The 22543-nt window shown below is 28.5% G+C and overlaps 2 long non-coding RNA genes across 2 annotated transcripts; both read right to left on the bottom strand.

Moving 5' to 3' along the window:
• Window positions 1-765: 765 nt before the first annotated feature.
• LOC127069631 (uncharacterized) lies at window positions 766-4653 on the bottom strand. Its single transcript, XR_007783643.1, has 4 exons — window positions 4506-4653; window positions 4203-4371; window positions 3944-4122; window positions 766-3810 (listed from the first exon to the last, which is right to left on the bottom strand). It is a non-coding gene; the product is annotated as an uncharacterized LOC127069631 (long non-coding RNA).
• An 87-nt stretch (window positions 4654-4740) lies between these two features.
• Window positions 4741-9994, bottom strand: LOC127069632 (uncharacterized). Its single transcript, XR_007783644.1, has 7 exons — window positions 9707-9994; window positions 8419-8579; window positions 8241-8325; window positions 7728-7749; window positions 5249-5891; window positions 4922-5092; window positions 4741-4841 (listed from the first exon to the last, which is right to left on the bottom strand). It is a non-coding gene; the product is annotated as an uncharacterized LOC127069632 (long non-coding RNA).
• Between the last annotated feature and the right edge of the window lie 12549 nt (window positions 9995-22543).

Here is a 22543-nt window from a genome sequence, read left to right on the forward strand (position 1 = left end):
ATCGATGGAACCAGAATCGATCGTTGCCACCCGTTCCAACTATTGATCATAATCTCTACTCTATACAATCGGACAATGATTCGCTTTTGCATTGAAATACGAAGAAACCTTTTCCCCTAACTTAACATCTCGATTAGTAATGTCATTGATTAATATCAATCTTTTACGGAAATTGACTCGAATTATTGCGATAATGTAGCCAGTAAAGTATATCGTTTAACGAGTGAATGACATTACTGATATGATTATTATATTATCTAAAAATTGAGTTATACGCAATTAACTATTAGCAATTAAAGAATACAATAATAAATATATTTCAATATTCGATATAATAAATTTTACACAAAATTTTAGTCGAACTTTTAATAAATTTGCCTGGAATGTATATTTATGTGTCTTAATACTGAATGGAGAATTAACCTGAGGTATCAGGTTAATTCGTACTTTTAATCAAGATTTTTAAGTTAACGAAATTAATTTGAAATCCTGTGGCGCACTAAAAATATTCAAATGTTGTGAATTGAAGGAATGGGAAATGTCAACTATAATTTCAGTTTACACTTGTAACACCATCACATAGATTTACGGACATCACACGCAGATATCACTGAGAATGAATACAAACCAGGTCGGTAGAATTTCCTGATACGTATTCGTTCGTTTGTTTTTTTCAAACGATATGTCATCTCCGCGTGGCGTAGCCTTATCTTCCTTTCTTCAGAAATCAAACGTAAAAGATTTTTTCTTTTGTTACGCGGAAAATCATTTCGAGTTAGCTTAACCATTGATAAAGCGCGAATTACCTCGTATCCTACGTGTCCTACGAATCGTCTGATACATCACAAACTCGACGTATGACGTTTTAAGTTGGTCGGAGGATTTACTGAACGACTAAACTCTAATATCTACAAATTCGTATAGTCTCGAAATGATCGAAGGGATTAAACAAGATTTTAAAATATCGTCCTTTCCGCAAGAAGCTTTCTATTCCTTTTCTCTCCATATTTGCAAAATTGTTTTTATACAAAAGCACTGCTTTCTTTACGCATAAGTTCAAAGACGCAAACAATCAGATAACGACACCTACAAGCATTTATGGAATTAATCGTCGCTTGTATCAGTACTTTACGGTTTCACGTTAAATATTGATATCAAAAGAATTCATGATATTGTATCGTTTACGATTCAAACGAAATATGTGATATTTCTAGAGCAGGAGGTAGGTAATTAAAAAATCAAAAGACGTTCATTCATTTCACAAAAAAGAAAATAAACCTGATCGTGCGTATCACACGATATCACACGACAAAAGCAAAGTTCTATTTCTATTTTAATTAAAGTTTCTAATTATTAGATGAATATTTTTCAACATTTTTAATCGGTAATTTAAATAAATTAATGGTCATCATTAATAATGAATTATCAATACGTGGTATAAGTGGTAGGTATTAAACCGATTGATACAAAAACTATAAGAATTTTAATTGAAACAATTGTGGGCGTAATAATTTATTATTATTCTAAAAAGGTAGATGAGAATTTACAATAAATCCTGACGCAACACTGACACGACATTTTACTATTTATTATATATTAACCATTTATACCACGTACTGATATTTAACTACAAATACTAATGTAAACATTTATTGAATACTATTAATTTTGATTTTCTCTATACTCTGCTGTATCTCTTTCGCTCTTTCTTTTTCTTCTATGAACTGGAAGAACGAAAACGTAATGAAATAAGTGAAGTTAACGATCCATCTCACTTATTCTCATACTATTTCCGTATACTTTCTCGTATTCGTTTTTTTCTTTCATTTTATTTTTGTTTCACTTCGACCCTTACTCACATGTTGAAGGAGTTTGGTTTAAAACATTTTTTAAATTACGTGTAAGTACTCACATATAAGTGGATACGTAAGAAACAAAATTAGCACCTTTAGTTTCGACATTATAAAGTTTGGCTACATTGGATGGTCATACATATGTACATGTAGTTGTATATGTTTGTATGTATTAATATTAATGAATAACTATAACGGACCTGTACCCATAACGTCTATAATACAGATGTAAATATTTAGCAAAAAGTTTAAATTAACCCTTTGCAGGAGAAAAAGAAATTACTACCAAAAAGAAAAAAACGAAAAAGATTACAAAATAAATTAGAATCAAAAGAAAGATTAAAATCTAAAAGAGGAAAAGAAAATTAAAAAAAATTAAAATCAGAACAAAGGAAAACAGAAAAAGAATTAAAAGAAAGAGATTAAAGGGAGAAAAAAGACAAAGAAGGAAAAAACAAATAAACATGCATTGGGAAATTGTAACGATCCATTTCATATTTATTCCGAGTGAGTGATATCTGTCTGTAACGGGCGTAAATCTACGCGATGTCGATGTTATAACTGCAAACTGAAATGTTAGTCGATATTTGCTATTCCTTCAATTATCTACGACATTTGAATATTTTCAATCTGCCACAGAATTTGATCTTAATTTCATTGACTCAAAAATCTTGATTAAAAGCTCGAATTAACCTGATACTTCAGGTTAATTCTCTAGTCAGTTTTGCTACACAGAATATCGATAAATCGTATGTTGAAATATATTTATTATTATTATAACATTTAATTAGATATAATTAATTACGTGTATGATATACGTGTATAATCTATATGTAATATAATGATCCTATCAGTAATGTCATTCATTCACATTGTTAAGCAAGATAAATACCTTTGACTATATTACTGAAATAATTCGAGTTAATTTCCATAAAGGAATGATATCAACCAATGACATTACTAATCAAGATATTAAGTTAGAGGAAAAGGTTTCTTCGTATTTCAATGCAAAAGCAAATCATTTTCCGATTGTTTAGAGAAGAGATTATGATCAATAGTTTGAACGGCGCGACAACGGTTGATTCTCCTTCCATGGATCATGATCCTTTTCATAGATTATCGCACATAATGGCCCGTTTCAAGAGTGCATCGGTTTCGTTAGGTCCTAATAACGATTCGCAGACAGAAATTCATTAAACGCTTCACTATTTGATCATATGGAACATGAACATTGGATATCTTTTTACATCCAGCATTCTTCAAATGATGTAGAACTGTTTTGTGACCGATGGTTGGTTCCTAGTCTATGTCTTCCACCACTACATCATATCTTCCATATTGGAAACGTTTGATATAACCATGTGCGATGTCCATTTATAACGCATCGATTCTAAATTTTTTCAAGAGTTGGAGTGGCATTATTCTTTTCCTCGTAATAAAATTTCAAAATACATCTTCTTTGTTCTATCTCACTTATAAGGCGTGATAACTTTTAAACAAATACACGAATTCGAAAAAACCTCTCGAAAAATATTCCACAAAAACTCAACTTTCAAACGCGCGGCGTTTGATTACCAAATTGATTGTTGGACATTACTAAAGTTATGGACCCGGAATAATGTCATCAGCCAATATAGGAATACGAAGAAACATTTTTCCCGAATTAACTCGACCTAAATAAGGTAGGAACATATAAAATGGAATGACAATTAGGTTTCACCCATTTTTTTAAATTACAATTATGCGTATCTGACATCGTTGCTTTTCCACCGACTACTCTACTCTTACGGTTATTACTGTGTCTACGCGGGACTATTCCTCGTGTATACAATTCAAGGTTATCATCTATTTCATTTTGTCATTATATATGCTCACTAGCGGAGTTATTATGCGTAGAAGAAAAGAAGCTATATGCGAAACGCGTGATGTGCCAGAGGAATAAAAAAAAATGGAGAATCTGAAATAATTAATATCTAGAAAGTAGAGTTGCTTTTATAGCTTTTATACATCTTTCTCTAATAGTTGGAACATTTCTAATAATTGTTCCCCTGGTTCTTTATTCAATATTATATCAATGTTATCATTCGTACCTTTCTGAGAAGCATCGATATCACTACAGGAGTTGATGCATCTTTGGCAAGTCTTGCCGTTTCTCTTTGTAAATCCTGAAATAATTCAATTGCGAATATACATTACACCATTGCCATACAAGTGGTTGATTGTGTTCGTCACTTTTGAAAAAGCAAGTTTGTCAAACCTCCGGCAACACCTAACAAGTAACATAGGTATATTAGATTTCCAAAATTTAATGCATAGTTTAAAATACAAATAAATTCGAAAGAAACATACCGATAATTTTTGCAAGCTTAAGTGCTCCAATTGTTACAGAAAGACTTGGTCCTACAAAAGACGATCAACTTTCTGGACATTCATCTGTCGCAGCCTCACAATTTCTTTACACTTCCGGTACGCCACGCGCTTCGCGTATAAACTCTTTTTCTTTTCGATCAAGAACTGTCTGTAACAAAATATAATAACAGAAATTAGGAAGCTTTGTAATTCTCTCACAGAAGTAACTTTTACTTCTATAATAAAAAGAAATTAATAAAGGTTATAGATATGTAAAGCATACGATGTGAAATAAAAACTAACTTTCTTTAATACATAGGAGAGTGTTTGGTGAAAGAAAATCTGGCCCATTGGTCCTTGATTGACCAAAATGACCATTCTTTCTCTTGTGAGAGGCATCTACACAAGCGATTGATGCACCTTTGGCTGTGGCAAGTCTTGTCGTATCTCTTCGTAAATTCTGAAATAATTCAATTGCGAATATATATTACGCCATTGCCGTACAAGCGGTTGATCTTAAACATTTTCAATAGACTTACGGACGGTGTTTCCAGAAGGATTATAGAATGACATATAAATCCTGCATAGGGTAGACTAGTCGTTTTTGAAGAACCAAGTTTGTCAAACCGTCGGCAACATCTAATATGTAACGTAGGTATATTTGATTTACAAAAGTTAATGAATAGTTTAAAATGGAAATAAATTCGAAGGAAAAATACCGATAATTTTTGGAGGCTTAGATACTCTAATTGTTACAGAAAGACTTGATCCTACAAAAGACGCTCTACTTTCTAGATATTCATCTGTCACAGCATCATCATTTTTTTATTCTTTCGGTGCGTATATACGCTTCGCCTATAGCTTCTTTTTCTTCCTTGTTTAATAACTGTCTGTAACAAAATATAATAACAGATATCAGGAAGACTTTCTTATTCTTCAGAATTATCTCAAATTCTCAGTAGCAACTTTTCCTTTTATAATAAGAAGAAATTAATAGAGGTTATAAATATGTGAAGTAATGTGTAATAATATAAAAATTAACTAACCTTCTTTAATAGATTTGTAAGTGTTGCTTGTTAAAAGAAAGTCCGGTTCTTTGGTTTTTGCACCGTGCGATTCCCCGGAGTTACACTTATCTTCCATATCTTTCAACTTGTCGGCAGATGACAATATTAACATTAAATCGCACTAGTTTCTAATCTTAAATTATATACATAAATAATAGTCGCGAGAAAAAACAATAATAAAATTAACTGTAGAAATCAGTACAAAAGCAACCATCCCAGTTATGTAAGATTATAACTGACAATAATTGTTGAAACCTAGTTCTTCTACCCTTTTGCGTCACATTCCTTATTCAAATGTTTCCTAGCATTCTACCGGCTAATGAATAATGACATCCGATATAATTTTGTTAATGTTAAACAATTAATTTGGCAATAGTGCCGCGCGATTATCGAAAGGCGAGCTTCCATCAAGTATTTCGAGCAAGGTCGAATCGAAGAACGAAGAAGATACATTTGAATATTTTATTACAAGAGAGATAATGATGCCACTCCGGCTCTTAAAGAAATTTTTGACATTTATTGACCAATCCGTTATCAATGGACGTTGCACAAAGCTGTATCAAACGTTTCCAATATAGATGGTATCATGTAAGTGATGCAAATGATGCTGTCAAGGAACCAACTGTACACAAAACAGACATAAATCATTGAAGAAGAATAAAAATCCAATGTTTGTGTGCCGCATGATTAATTAATGAAACATTTAATGGATCATATTTTTATTTGCGAATCGTTACTAAAACGGAACGGAACGGAACTGAAGCATTCTTGAAAGGATCCATGAAGCACAATTCTGGGTGAAATTGATCATGACCTATGGAAGGGGAGATTCAACCGTTGCCGTCCGTTCAAACTATTAATTATGATCTATACTCTAAACAATCGTAAATCGTAACCGCTTTTGCATTAAAATGCAAAATAGGAAAATAAAAAGAAACTTTTTTCCCTGACTTAATATCTTAATCAGTAATGTCGATAATTAATATCACTCTTTTATAAAAATTAACTCTATTTATTACAATGATGTAATTAAATGTATCACGTTTAACGAATGATTAACATTACTAATTTGATTGTTATATCATATAAAAATTATCTTACACCTAATCAACTATATCTGATTAAACAATATAATAGTAATAAGTATATTTCGATATATGATTTAATAAATTTTACTCGAATTTTTAGTCGAATTTCTAACAAATTTACTCGATTCTATATTTTTGTGCCTCGTACTGCTTAGAGAATTAACCTGAAATATTCCGTTAATTCGCATTCTCAATCAAGTTTTTTAATCAAGCTAATGAAATTAAAATTAAATCGTACAGCCGATTAAAAATATTCAAATATTGTGAATAATTAAAGAAATAGCAAATATTCGGTTAAAAGTTGAGTTTACATTTGCGACATCGCTATTACAACGACTCACAGAAATTAGACACAGATATCACTCGATATAAATATGAAATATATCCGTACAATTTACCAATACGCATTTGTTTGTAATATTTTTCTTTTTTTTCTTCTTCATTTTTTTTTTCCTTGAATTCTTTTCTCCATTTTAATCCTTTTTTCTGATTTTCCTTTTTTGATTATTCTAATTCTTTTTCCACCTTTTTTCCTTTTTTTGAATTTTAATCTTTTTTTCGATTCTAATTTCTTTTTTAATCTTTTGCGTTTTCTCCTTTTTGGTATTAATTTCTTTTTTTTTCTTTTTCAATTCTAATTTTTCTTCCTTTTCTTTTTATTTTAATTTATTTTTTAATCTTTCTTTATCCCTTCGCACCCAGACGTCCCCCATCAGAAAAACGGAAATTCTTACAAGTAACACAAGATATCAATGAAACTGGCGTAATCGAATTTCTTCAAAACTTATCGTACTATCGAGAAAATTATAAGAAACAAAATATTGATTTTTTTTGCAAAAGAGTTGCAACGTTTGCAAATTCGTCTAAATCAAATATGAATAAATCAATCGAAGCTCCGAACGTCTGAGAGGGCGCCGAAGTAAGGGGGTTAATTTTACCTTTTTCTAAATATCTACATGTATACAGATGAATACAAAGGCAAATTATAGTTATACATCAATATTAATACGTACACACACACATGTATATATGTATTTTTATGATTATACACACATATACACACTTATATACTTATACATATATATACATCTATTAACCCTAAATACATCCTACATATAGAGAGGTTTTCCGTTTAAACATTCGTAATAGTTAAAACATATCAACACATGTTCTGTATGTGTATCTCTACATGTGTGTGTGTGTGTGTGTATAGGGTTAATTAATCTGATTCACGCATTCACGAGTATAAAGATAAATAAAAAAAGAAGATGAAAATACAAATGTAAATTCACTTATATAGATACATTCGCGTCGTTAAACGATCAAACGTAATGATTTGGACGTAATTTTAGATATAATTGAATATTTACTTTTGCTTAATCCTGGTCCCGTCTAAAAAGAATAAAGAAAATTGAATTGATGTACGTACGTATAAGAGAAAATATTATATAAATTTATCTCTGGGTTGATTAAACAAAAATAAAATGTAATGATTTTACGACAGGATAGCGAACATAATTCTATCTCTTTCTATTGATAATTGTAATTAAGCAAGTTATCGTTTAATAATAATTTTGCAGAATAGTATTCAAGATAAATTTTAGCATATAATATTATATCACGATTGATCGAATGAAATTTACTTTTGTAACTATTCTGATTAATTGCAAAAGGAGTCGGTTTTCTGATTTTGTGCAACATGATATAACGGGAATATGGGATGGATTTGCGGAAAACCAATATTTACAGTCATTGCTTCCACAGCAATGAAATTATAATATTGTAATATTATAATATGATGAAAAATTTATAGCAGAATTTTAAATTTCATCGCTATTATTATTACTCGTTATTGTTAAAGGAAAGAAATGAAAATTACTTACGGCATTGCTAGGAATCCATGCTCGTTCTTGCTTATATTACATATGTGTTCAAACAATGTGAGCATTCCGGTCATCTCGTTACGTCCTGGACATTAAACGAAATATTAAGTTCTTACTTAATTTCATTTCTTTCCTTGAAAATTGGTTTCATTAAAAATAAAACATCATTATTCTTTACCATGTGGATCAATCAAGCACGCTCACGGTAGTCAAGGAAAGATACTTTCAGTGCTCTTCAGACATTTTTATTTCGTGTTAATTCCGTATTTTAGTTTTATGAAAACTTTTAATAGTTTCTCCCATCGGCGCGATCTTGTGAGACACCGTTAACACAGTCGTCTAGGAAGAAAAATTATAAATAAGTACATATTTACATGTACAGATGAATATCATTTGTTATTATTATTTCGATCGATCTGGTTTATAAATTTTCCTAAGAATAAATAATAAATAATAAGCTTCATATAGATCGTATTTCGACATGAGGCGCGTCATTTAAAGGATAATATTAATGATGATAATATTAATAGGACATATTTAAATGGTCGAACACTTTTAAATTACTCTTTTCGAATAATTGGTAATTATTCCAATTACACGATCTAAACGTTGACAGAGCATGCTTAAAAAAACTCTATTAAAAGATTTTGATAACTTTAGTGTTTTATCTTTATTAAAAATACTTCAAAGTCTTTCAAAATGTTCGATAAATCTTTCGATATAAAGTCAATGTCTTTCCAAATGTTCTAATTATTTATGGAAAAATTTGGACCAACATTCAGAATTTTATTTTAACTTTACATAGAAAAAATGTAAGAATCTCCTTGAAACTTTTTCAATATTGCACGAACTTTTTCGTATCGTGCAAACGTTACGAAATATCCGTTTAATAATTGAAACCACAACAACTGAAATGTTTAATCAAAGATCCATACGATTCGTTGAGAACGTTAACCAGCAAATTAGCTAGTATCGTGGATTTCTCAAAGGATATTTTCATCGGGGATTACGAAACAGGATAGAGCTACGCAACAGTTGGCCATATATACGATTATTATAATACGACATATAAATGTATAACAGAAATATCCTAATTCAGATAACTCTAATTATATTTTCCTCTCTCTTTAATATTATGCGATAATACGTCAAAGACAAATTACAGATAAAATAAAATATAATATAATAAATGTAAAAGAATAGATAAAATATAGTATAAAGTAATAATAAAGAACTATGCAATTTTCTTTAGTACATTATAAATTGCTATATCGTAGTATCGTAGTATTGGACACAAAGTATAAAATAGTGTATAATGTAGCGTCTCCAATATAACTCATATATACATATATAAAATTATAGAATTTTCTATAGCGAGGCGTACAAACAATTTTTAAATCTATGAAAATAAATCCTTGAGTTATGTATTAAATGTTAATATTAAATTCAATTATAATTTATTATACCAAGGCCATGAAGTGTAGAACGTCGGCGATTCTTAACGTCACTTTCTAATTTTTTGGCATTTCTCAGCTACTTCCGTTTGCACGCTCGTCTTCCTTTTTAAATCGTCTTTCATCTTTTGGAATTTGTTAGCACTGGTCACATTAGTGTCTCCAAACGGAATAACTTTCACTGGTCCAACTCTCATCGAAAAGCTTCTACCCCGACTCCCAGACACAATGCAGGCGCAACCCAGTTGAGAGCATGATTCATTTCCCCCTATTATTTTTCATAGTCCGACGAGAATATCATTTTCTGTAATCTCACCAGTATTGCTAACAGGTTTAGATCAATACAGCTATTACGGGAAATTTTTTTTTGTTTTCAACTTCGTTCTCTCTTTTTAAATATCACTTCTTTTGATTTTCCCTATCTGTCGTTTTCCATATACATATCCTATTCATCATCTTATTATTTAAGAATCGAATTTCGTTTATTTTCCTTTCCGGGAGGGAATTTTTTTTTCTTTTTTTTTTTAAATTTATTTAGTTTACGTGAAGAGAACATCGACATTGCATAGAAAATAAAATTTAAAAGATTGTATTTAGAAGGAATGGTTATTTATTTCATTGAAAATTTGTCTCTCTATGCCATTTATAACTTTTGTTTTTAGCGATGTTAATCGGTTAATCGAATATCTACCATTATCTTAAGGAATAATTAGAAGTAAATATTGGGTAAAGTATTATTTAAGTGCTTTTCGAAGAATTTATTCATTTGGATAATACAATCCGAAATGTTATATTGCTAGAAATATAATAAATGCCATAATAATGCTATGCACATTTATACGTAATAAGAAATAGACGATTAGAGAAATGTAATATTTTTCTAGTAAATTACTTGTTACTTTTGAATTAGTACAGTATGAATTATTAATTAACCGAAAGTATGATTCGATCATTTTTTTTAAATTCTTCAATAGAGAGTAAATTTTTAGGAAAATGTAGTCGTTTATATGATTGAAATAAATTAGCGATGTGATACATAGTTCTGTAAAAAAAAAACAAACAGATAATTAAATAATTAGATAAAACCAATCGTATTATCTAGATATCTGTTATTGTTTAATACAAGGAAAACGAGTGAAAAAATAATTTTTTTATTTTCAAAACATGCAAAATACACAGACGCACGCATATATCTGCGCACGCAGTCTCGCCCACTTGACCAGAACGCATGCATACGCGTACAAATGCATGCACAGAGGGAATAGGATTATAGGCAAAACGAATAATAACTAATGAAGGTATGTGACGATACATAGGAGACTATGGATAACGAAGACGCAATTTCATTGAATTCCTATTCAAATTTATTGACAATGGAATTCGCAGTATGAGTTTATTAATCTATATTCTTATATTTTTAGGAAACGTTGAATATTATGATTATATTAAACATTAATAGTATAAATATTTCTAATATTATTAAATGTTATGAATATTTTATTAGTATATGTTGTGAATATTATAACAAACAATTTGGAGCATTGAATTTATAATTTCTTCTACGTCGACTTATATTGAATAATTACTTATATCAAATTGATGCAACTACGATTAAGACACGGTAGAGGAAACATGGAATGGACATTTCTCGTATAATTTCAAAATATTCCCGAAGAAAATTTTCTTGAGAAACGGTACACCTTGTTCGATGAAAAATTCCTCTTTGATTCGTGTAACTGCCATTATAAATTTTTTCTCTTTTATCTTCCTCCTTAATTTCAATCACATAACGAACACGATGTGGATTTTACGAATCACTTAAAAACGAAGATGATGTTTGAAAAAGAAATATCTTGCCTTTAAATCCTGTATCTTGATTTATAGTATTAAACCAAGAGTAATAACAAAGTTCAACAAGCCGCTGATAATCTTCGATAGTATAGTACCGCCGACCGTTGCCATATAATTTAATTTATGCTTTTCACGCATGAGATACATAGAATTACCCGAAACTTTTATAATAAATTTTGTGCATTGAAAAATCAATAAAACCACCCTTAATTCCCAGTACTTTACCGAATTTTTTGATATATAAAAATTTAAGAATTTTTTTATTAAGTATCCTAAATCGCACTGAATTGAGCTGACCCTGCCCAAAACTTTTATAGTAGATTCTGTGTACCGTAAAATGAATGGAACCATTCTTTAATCTCGATACTATGCTGAATTTAATTGAAATAGTACAATTAAAAATTTTTTGTTAGGCACTTTTAATCTCCTCTGATTGAGCCGACCGCTTGCGAAACTTTTATAATAAATTTTATGCAACGTAAAATTAATAAAGCCTCCCTTAAATCCCGACAGTTCGCCGAATTTTATTGTATATTAAAATTTAAAGAATTTTGCATTAACACCAAAAATCGCCTCTAATTGTGCCCGCCCTGTACGAAAATATTATAATAGATTCTGTGCGCTGTAAAAAAGTAAAACCACTCTTAAACTCCAGTACTTTATTAAATTTTTTTGTATATTAGAATTTAAAAAATACTTTATTAAATTCGGCAAAATACCATGTTTTAAGGGTGGTTTTATTAAATTTACTGCGCACAAAATCTATTATAAAAGCTTCGGACATGGCCGGCAAAATTAGTGGTAATTTAGAATACTTAATAAAAAAATTTTTTAATTTTAATATTTGTATTAAATTCGGCAATGTATGGAGATTTAAGGATGGTTTTGTTAATTTTACCGTTCATAGAAAGTATTATAAAATTTTCGGACATGGCTGGCTCAATTAAGAGCGAATTAGGATGCTTAGCAGAATAGTTCTTTAAATTTAATTACTGAAGTAAATATGGCAAAGCACATGTGTGTCAGGATGGTTTTGTTAATTTTACGATGTACAGAATGTATTATAAAATTTCGGACAGGTCTGTATCAATTAAGGGCAACTTAGGGTGCTTTATAAAAAATTCTATAAATTTTTATATCGTAAAAGATTCGAAAAATACTTAGGTTTAGTAGTAGCTTCATTAATTTTACAGTGCACCGAATCTATTATAAAAGTTCCGGACTGTTCCGGCTCATTTAAAGGTGATTTAGGGTGCTGAATAGAAAATTATTTAATTTTGTTTATTTCAATAAATTCAGCGAAATACCAGGTATAAGGGATGGCATTATTAGTTCTACGATACACAGAACTTGTTATATAAATTTCGGAAAAGGCTGACCCAATTTATATCGATTTAGAGTACCTAATAAAAAAATTTTTGAATTTTATTATTTCAATTAATTCCGGTATAGTAACGAGTTTAATGATGGCTTTATTAATTTTACGGTGCACAGAACCTATTATGTAAGTTTCAGACAAGGCCGACTGAATTAGGTGCGACGTAGGATTCTTTATAAAAAATTCATTATATTTTAACATCTCAAAAAGTTCGACAAAGTACCGGGGTTGAAGGGTAGCTTTATTTATTTTACGGTGCACAGAAGCTATGGTAAATGTTTCGGACAGGGCCATATCAATTAAGGGAGACTTAGAATGCTTCATGAAAATTTTATAAATGTTATTATTTCGAAAAATTTGGCAAAGTAACGGGGTTTCTGAGTGGTCTCATTAATTTTACGGTGCACAGGATGTATTACAAAAATTTCGGATAGGACCGGTTGAATTAGGGGTAAATCGAAGTTTTGATTAGTTCCAGTCCAATTAGGAGTGAATTAGGGTGCTTAATATTAAATTCCTTAATTTATAATATTTCAATTATAATCGGCAAAGTAGCGGAGTTTCAGTATTATTTTAATAAATTTATGTTGCTCAAAATCTGTTAGAGTTTCGAAAAGGTCCAGCATAATTAGAGGTGAATCAAGTTGCTTAAAATAAAATTTTTTAATTTTCCATATTTCAATTAAATTCAGAAAAGTACCAGACTTTCACGGTTGTTTTATTGATTTTACGAAGTACAAAAAAAAAATATTAATTTTGGACGAGGCCGACTCAAGTAGGGAACAATTAGTGTGCTTAAAAAAGAATTTTACAATTTTTAATATTTCAATTGAAATCGAAAAATTGCATGGTTATCGGAATGGTTTTGTTAATTTACGATGGATATATCATTCTATATATATTATAAAAGTTTCTGACAGGTCTGGCTTAGTTAGGGATGAATTAGGGTGCTTAATAGAAAATTATTTATATATATTAATATTTCAAATTATATAATATTAATAATATAAATAATATAAATAATAATATTAATATTTCAAAAAATTCGGCAAAGTACCGGTGTTTAAGGGTAGTTTTATCAATTTTACAGTGCACAGAATGGGTAATAAAAGCTTCAGACAGATCAAATATCAATTAGGAGCCATTTAAGATGTTTAATAGGAAATAATTTCAGTTTTAATATTTCATTTAAAATCGGCAAAATACTGGAGTTTCATTCCAGTATTAATAATAACTTGAAATATAAAACATATTACTAAATTATAAAAGAATACAACTATTTAACATATTTAACAATAAAATTTAATAAAATTAAGCAAAATTGAACAAACAAATTAATAATTAAATTTTAATATTTAATAATAATATTTTCTAGTGTGGTATTTGACAAAATATCTAATTTTATATATTAGAATTTTACAAAATCTGTAAATAAAAACAGTATTTTTAGATTTCCTTTTCTATATATCTAGTCTACATTGCTTTTGTAGCTATTTTGAGACCAGAAATTTTTATCATTTCCAAATAATGTGTGTTGATGCCTCTTAACAAACATTGCAGAGGAGCGTTTTTAGTTATTAAATTTGAAATAATTTACGAATATATTATCGGTAATCAGTTACAGATTTTGGCATGTCATTACATTACTGGTATTCAGTTAAATATTTTGAGATAGCCTAGGATTATGATATTAACACTCTCGAATTCGATGTTATCAGTCTCTTCCTTTTCCTTAAGTAATTTAGAAATCTCTAGTTGTATCATCATAAAATCTAAAATGTTGCACATTTTCAAAAATAAGTTTGAATAATAGAAATTGTACTCTATATTATTGCTCTAAAATCCTGGTTCATGAAAAAATGTTTTATATATACTGATAATAATATCATGAAAATTTTAACGATCGTTATTGTTATTAAAATTGATCTATCTAAGCTTCAATGTTTTGACTCAATCAAGTATATTCTGAACATTATTATGGAATAATATAAATTACTTTTCCAAGATTTTCAAGTTTTCTAATTATAAGTACTTTTAAACTTTACTTTTCATTTCTATTAAACATGAACACAAAACTAATCTCACTATAAAATAATGTTTCTTTGAAAATATATCATGCAAAAGTATAAAGCCTTTTCAAAAATTCGAAATAGCGCCGTCTTTGATTAAACGTTCATCTTTAAAATAAGATCTTGTTCATCAAAATCAGTCAGTAACTACGCCTATTACCATTGTAATATGTACATAGTAAATTCTTCTTTCGATATCTTTCGCGAAAAAGAAGTTTTGTACAATGCCTGTTTCAACCCTCGAAATTTGTGGCAAAAAAGGAGCTTGTATACCCACTATTAATTTACATATACACGCTTGAATGGTGTTTGTTTTATTTTCGTGACGATTGTTTGCTTGTTGTGTAGTGGAAGCTGATGATGCTTAGATTTTCTAAACTATTATATTTCAAACGCAATGAAATGCGTTTCACGATGCTCGCACGGAAAAGCTACAGTAATTCATTCGTGCATTTTAATGAGCTTTGGATAAATAATTCTAGGACAAAAATAAGAATATACAAGTCCAATCGTTCATGTCAATAGATCTGTTTCTAAGATACTGTTAAATTTTAGAAAAATTTGTAGTTCCTTCCAGATTTTATATAGAAATGCAAACTTCTTAGAAGAAGTGTGTAGTAGAAGTGTGGCAGGCATATTAGTTTTGTAATTCCGTTATACAGACTTTTATACTATTGTATGTTGTCAAATAAAAATTATTTATATTTTTATAAAAAAAAAAGTTTCATAATACAGGGATCGCAAGCTCAATGACCTCTTGTGTTTTTTATTGTACTTATATAACATAATCAACTAATTTATTCTTTTTCTTTCCTTATCTAATAATTTAGTAAGATATACAATTCAATCTCTTACATTTATTTTCTTCGCTGATGGTGATGTGAATTTCGTGATGTTTTGTAGTAAATAAGATACAGTAGCGGTACGATTTGGTTTGATGACAAATAGTTATAAAGTATACACATTTATTGATTATTTTTTCAAAAATAAAAATTAGTGATCATACACTTATATATTACATATTATTTTGATAAAGATTAAAACATGAGTTCCATCCACATTACGCATTTTTTCTTCCAGCGCTATTTTATAGCTTCATATTATTTTTATTATTCACTGATTTTACATTATATTATTACTATTACTATTACTATTACTATTACTATTACTATAATAATAATATATTATATAATAATATAATAATAAGAACAATGATAAAAAGAAAAAGTAGAAAAATATGCCTATATGCATCATATACATATATGATGATAATTTATGATAACGGAAAAAGAACAATGTGTTCACTTCAAGGGACTCTCAATAAATCCTGTTTTTGATTATCTCGACACATAACCACTCGTTGATAGATACGTGTAATATTAACGACCTATAGTAAGTACAAAATGTTTGTTTTGTTTTCGTCCGTTATTGATTTACTGTGTCTTTTTATCTTGTAAACGTATTTGTTCGTAACACATTTGTTTTTATAGCATTTCTTACTCACAATCAGTCGAAGCATCACGATCTGTAGGCTTAATAATTTTGTCTGGTGAGTGATTTAAAAATGCCAGCAAGAGAAAGCAATATGAAAATAAGAAAAAGTAAGACCAATCCATTGGCCTTGAAAAATTACTGTAGGAAGAAGGGAGAATGAATTTCAGTATTTCAAGAAAAAAAAAAAAATAGAAAGTAAATTCCAGTTCACCGGACACACCAAGTGGAAATTCACAGAATATATTTTTGAATCTCTATAGATAAGCGCAAATATTTTTAATTTCTTCCCATCTCCTCTATAAATAGAAGTATCAAATATAAATACAGATAAAAATTCTTTTCAATTATCAAGGCGTCGAGTATTATATATTTTATATTCTATAAACATTTAAATGGTGTGGATCTGCAAGTAGATCTTCCTTTTTCTTGTGCAATCACGGATATGTATTAATTTTAAAATCCCGCAATGATTTTATCAGCATTATAAAATTAAAATGTAGTGTATGATAACTATAGTATATTTATAAATATCCTAGGTCAATATCGAAGATATTAAATTATAGAAATATGTGTTGAATATTTCTTACAATTACACTTAGTCGTCATTTGACACGAAATGAATCACGGAAATAAAAATAATACATGATTCGACATACACCAATTAGTAATGTTTCATTATGAAAAAAAAAGCAGTACGAGAAGTCGCGAATCTTTTAAAGATACCCAAGAATATCGTATAGGATACTATTAGAGATATCGAGACGAAGACAGAATCGAATTAAAATCTTAAACAAGTCGTCCAAAAATTTTTAACACGTTTGCTACCGTTTTCACAGCGGAGAAGAAATTTCGTTTACAGCCCAGTATTATTTTTGTAAAATTCTTCAAAATATAATACAAGTTTCTATTTATTTTTGCAAAGATAACAATACAAGTTATGAGTATATATTATTATACATACATATATGTATATTATATTATATACATACTTTATAATATATTATTATACATACATATATGTGCGTGTGTACATGAGCAATATACATATATAATCGAGAGAAAGGAGGTAGAGAAAATAAAGAGAAGAGAGAAAATGAAGGAGAGAATTTGTTTCGAAATATTTCGATTTATTTTCACGAATGAGTTTTGAATGTATTATTTATTTCTAACACTTTTATTAAAATGTACAGGACTCTTATAAATTTTATCCTAGGAATAATAATTGAATTTATATTAGTATTAGCTTACAATGATAAGTTATTAAAGCTGTGTCTAAATATACATCTTCTAATTAAATATTCGGTTGCTTATACCACATCTTGCTAATCGGTTATGTTTCAACGATATTTTTAGTATAAAAATTGTACAAAATAATAATGGAAAATTGTAGGGACTGCAATAGCAAATCTTACTTTTCTTGATATTGTTTTAAAACAGTACGTCAGAAAATTTAATTTTTGCCTAATATTCTATCTGTTAACTTTGAAACCAACGAAAACAAATGAACTGATCAATAATATTTGAAGTAATAATTAACATGTATATAAAGATGAATTAATATAAATTTTCTCTATTCGAAGTTTAGACTACTTATTCTGTTTGTTAATAGAAACAAAAATTATTAATAACAATAATTAATTATTGTCTACGATCTTTACTTTGCACTGTTTATCCAGTTATTTCTATTATCAAGAAGTTTTTAATTTTGCTTATATTTTACTTATAATAATTATTGAAAGTAATTAATTGGAAATTTTTACATAGTTATACCATAGGTGACTGCCATGGTCCCGTTAACAAAACAATAAGGCCAAAATAGACAGAAAGTTACCAACTATCAAAGATCCGAAATCGAGTAAATTTTATTAGAAGATAATTCTGACAAATCTCTGACAAAATTATCCTGTCGCTGGTCTCTGATATTTTTCTGTTAAAGAACTTTTTTACAATATTAGTTGCATTAAAGAAATCTGAAAATTCTATTCCATTCACAATAAATTCATATATTATTACAATTATATATATATATATATATATATATATATATATATATGTATATATATGTATATATGTTCTATTTTTATCAATTTGTGTGTGTCTGTATGTATGTATTACTTATAGAGGTTATAAATTATTAATATTGTATAATTTTTATTCCTTTAATCCGATGATATTTAACTGATTGTAATGGAACTGAGAAAAACAAACAAAAGTCGTTTCTCGACAATAGAAGATTTCTTATCTTAACAAAAAATTTTCTTTTCTTTGACGAAATATTTGTCACGAATCCCAGATATAACAATTTATTATTTAACGAATTTATTATTTTTTATTTAATGGAAAATTGCAGTCATTTAAAGCTTAATTTTCTTTTTTAAATAAAAAAAAACCTACACTTTTTATGATATATTAGGAAACAATATGAATTAAATATTTCCGCAATTCACCAACGAAATTACAAACCTTTTTTGTATCCTTATGTGTTCCTCCGAATTCATAAATTCATTTCTTTCATATATATGTACATTGAGGCTTTCATCTAATGCTTGCTAATTGCCTACCTCGCTCCAACCTCACTACTTACTTTCCTTGTTCAAGACCAACTCGTTCGCCCTTACTCTTTCGACATATTTTACGCTATGATACTATACGTAATTAATTCTTCATAACACAAGATGAAACTTTTTAACATCAACCAAATAGCTTATTCATAATTAAAATTCTGTTGAAATATCAAATTCCCATTCGTGATAATCGTTCGATTAATCCATTCGTTTCTATCAGTTAATATCCAAGGATAATTTGAACATCAATACATCAATTAATATCACTAGCAATTAGACCGATAACAAATCAATACTATCGATATCAGTTTACAAATCATGATGTCGTATCGAATACTAATTCTAAGTCGTAAGTATTGTGTTATGAAAATATTCACGTGTATGCGCGCGTGTGTGTATATCGAAAGAGTGCTAAGATTAGTATCTATAAGATAGAAACGTAATACTAGTAATATAAATGACATGAGCGGTATGTAAGCGAGAGTATATGACCGATAGAGATGCACGTGAGGAGATTACATGATGTCTAGGACTTTGTTTGAAAAGTCCTAAAAGATATATCTGGATACAAGAAAGCGATAATAAGGGAACGAAAGAAAGAAGCGGTAACTAATATGAGAGACTAGGTATCAATGCAGAGAGAGCAGAGAATACAAGAGATCAGAGCAGAGAGTAGAAAACAATAAAGAGTACAAAAGAGTAAAATAGAATAGTTGAATATTATCGAGTATTGACATTATCGAGCAAATGTACAAACGAGAGAAAGTTTGTATATCTCAGAAAATAATAGAAAAACTTAATATTTTTATTTTCTTTGCTGTATCACGAATATTTATACGGCTATCGATACATCTGTGGAAGTATTAATACCCGTTCCGTACTTCTATGAAAATATAAAGACGATTTGTCTTTCAGTCTTTCATCTTTCAGATTTTCGTTCGTTAATCCAAAAAATCGCTATTCGTTTGTTTCTGTGTCAATATTAAACATCATCTCCTTTTTATTAAATTATATTATTATTTATTTAATAAAAAATTTATTTAATAAAAAATTTATTTAATAAAAAACAATATTAAACATAAGTATCAAACGAGTGTCAATACTTTCATTAGGTATCATCAAACGGAAATTGATTCAATATTATTAGGTATCATCAAACGGAAATTGATTCAATATTATTAGGTATCATCAAATGGATATTGATCCGATATAAACGCTTTTCAACTTGATATCGATTCATTGAAGTATGTCAGTTTCGAAAATTGATATCAAATACCTACAATTTTAATATATATCGACTCTTCCCATTGAGTGCTTTGATATTGAATTGCTTGGATATCATCAATAATATCAGTATCGATCCGATCATTAACTATTTTATACATAAAGAATAATGAAAGTTTGTAGAAATCGATCTTCCTTTTCGATAACCGATTGAAATCCAATTTTCAATTAAACATTTAACATATAATACTTTGTAAGTAGACCTAATATTTGTTTGACGACACGAGTCCTCTTTATTGACAATTTTATACGCAAACGAGTATTAAATGGACCTGTACTGTTATATTTACTAATCAAATTCTTATCTCTTAAAAAGATAAAGATGAAAGAAACAAGTTACTGTTGCTGAAATGTTTTCAAGATAAGATGATTACGCGCCGTGCCATGTTTCAAGTATCATAATCAATGAATTTTTTATTTCTTTTGAATAGTATTTAATATAAATAAACAACATATTTTTAACAATGTGTTTCCTAATATAAAAAAAAATAAATATTATTTCTAAACATAAAATGTTTCCCATAGAATAAATAAAATAAATATGTATTATAAAAATAATATCCTTAAAAAGGTATAATTTAATAAAAAGGAGATGATATATATATATCATTTTGTTAATTGTGACAAAATATTAACTATTAAAAATTCATGTTTTCTACATTAAAATGTCTGTGTCACGCCAATAATAATCATAAACTGGTAATATTACAGTTATTATTGTAAAGAATTTATTATAACTAATTTTTTAATAATATTGTATTTCTTTTAATCATGTACTAATAATAACAAATTTATTTAATAAAAAAAAATAGATAAGAATGCTTCTTTATAATGCCGTTCAACTTCTTGTTAACCTCCAAAACAGCTCGTTGGTTTATTCTTTTTCGAAACCAAACTATTTGACTCCGTAGCTTTTTCTAAAACTCCTTATTCCTTCATGTCAGTAATTAAGTGCTGTTTCTCCTACTGTTAATAAATTTGAAACCTCTTAGGTGTTTATTTAATAGCAAAAAATCATCTGTGTCTATCTAACATTACGTCTCCCTATATCAAAAGAAGATTTGATAAAAATATCTTAATGATCCTTTCTAAAGAATTTTGTTCTATTTGTTTCGTCTCCTTCTCTGGAATTTTTTCTATATTCCTTTAAAACAAACCTTTCAAATAATAAAGTACTTCCCATTCTTTTCCTTTTTCTAAATTCTTCTTTTTGCTTCATAATAGCTTGTTTGCCTGCTATACGTATTTTTTCCTCCCCACCCATTAATTTTACATCTATTATACAATTATTCTTCTTAATAAAATTCGAATCTAATATAATATTCTCTGCTATGTTCGCTAAATGTACATTCTGACTTAAATAAAGTTCCCAATACAAATCTATATTAATTTTTGCCATATATCATTTTCAGCCCCCCTATTATCATCGTAAATTCGATTTTATCGAATTAAAATGCTCTATATCTATTGTCCTGAAGTGAGGCTGACGGATCTGTGAGGAATTTTCGTTTTCTGAAAAGGAAAATAATTTCCTTGTTTTCTGTCCTTCGACGAAACTAGGTTATCCCTCTCGTCCTTACCTCGGTGTCACTTTTGAGCTTCAAATAATTCTTTTTCTTCTTTTAGTATTGCAGATACTAGTTCTTAAAATGTCCTCTTTTTCTGTAACGCCAACATTGCTCTATCCTTGTGTTACAGAATTTCTTTCTCGTCTCGTCCTGCTTTCCTGAAATTTTTTCGAAAATTTGTAGGGACGTTTCATCTTTCTTTCATTTCTAAAAACAGAATCATTGACTGATTTGAATCTCACAGGCTTCAACAATATTTCATCAAAAGAACGGCACTTAAATTAACAGAAAAGAAATTCAGCAGAATCGTCACTTCAATACGAAAATTTGATATTTACATTTATATTTTACAATGATATAAATACGTATATGTATTATTTTTCTAAGTAATATTATTGTCAATTTATTGTTACAACACATTTTTTTAGATAGTAAGAGCAATATGGCAAGATAAACGAAAGATGAAGAAATACAGTACTTTTTGCAATAGAATATAAATATATTTATTAACATCTTTTGATAATATTATTACCTCCTAAATCATATTATTATAATGAATTGTTTTAAGCAGATGCAAACAAAAAAAAATGCATTTAGTTATTCGAGTATCTGAGGAGAAGCTATGTCTAACTAGAAGACAT

Source organism: Vespula vulgaris, chromosome 16 (assembly GCF_905475345.1).
Source record: "Vespula vulgaris chromosome 16, iyVesVulg1.1, whole genome shotgun sequence".
Taxonomy (NCBI): Eukaryota; Metazoa; Arthropoda; class Insecta; order Hymenoptera; family Vespidae; genus Vespula; species Vespula vulgaris.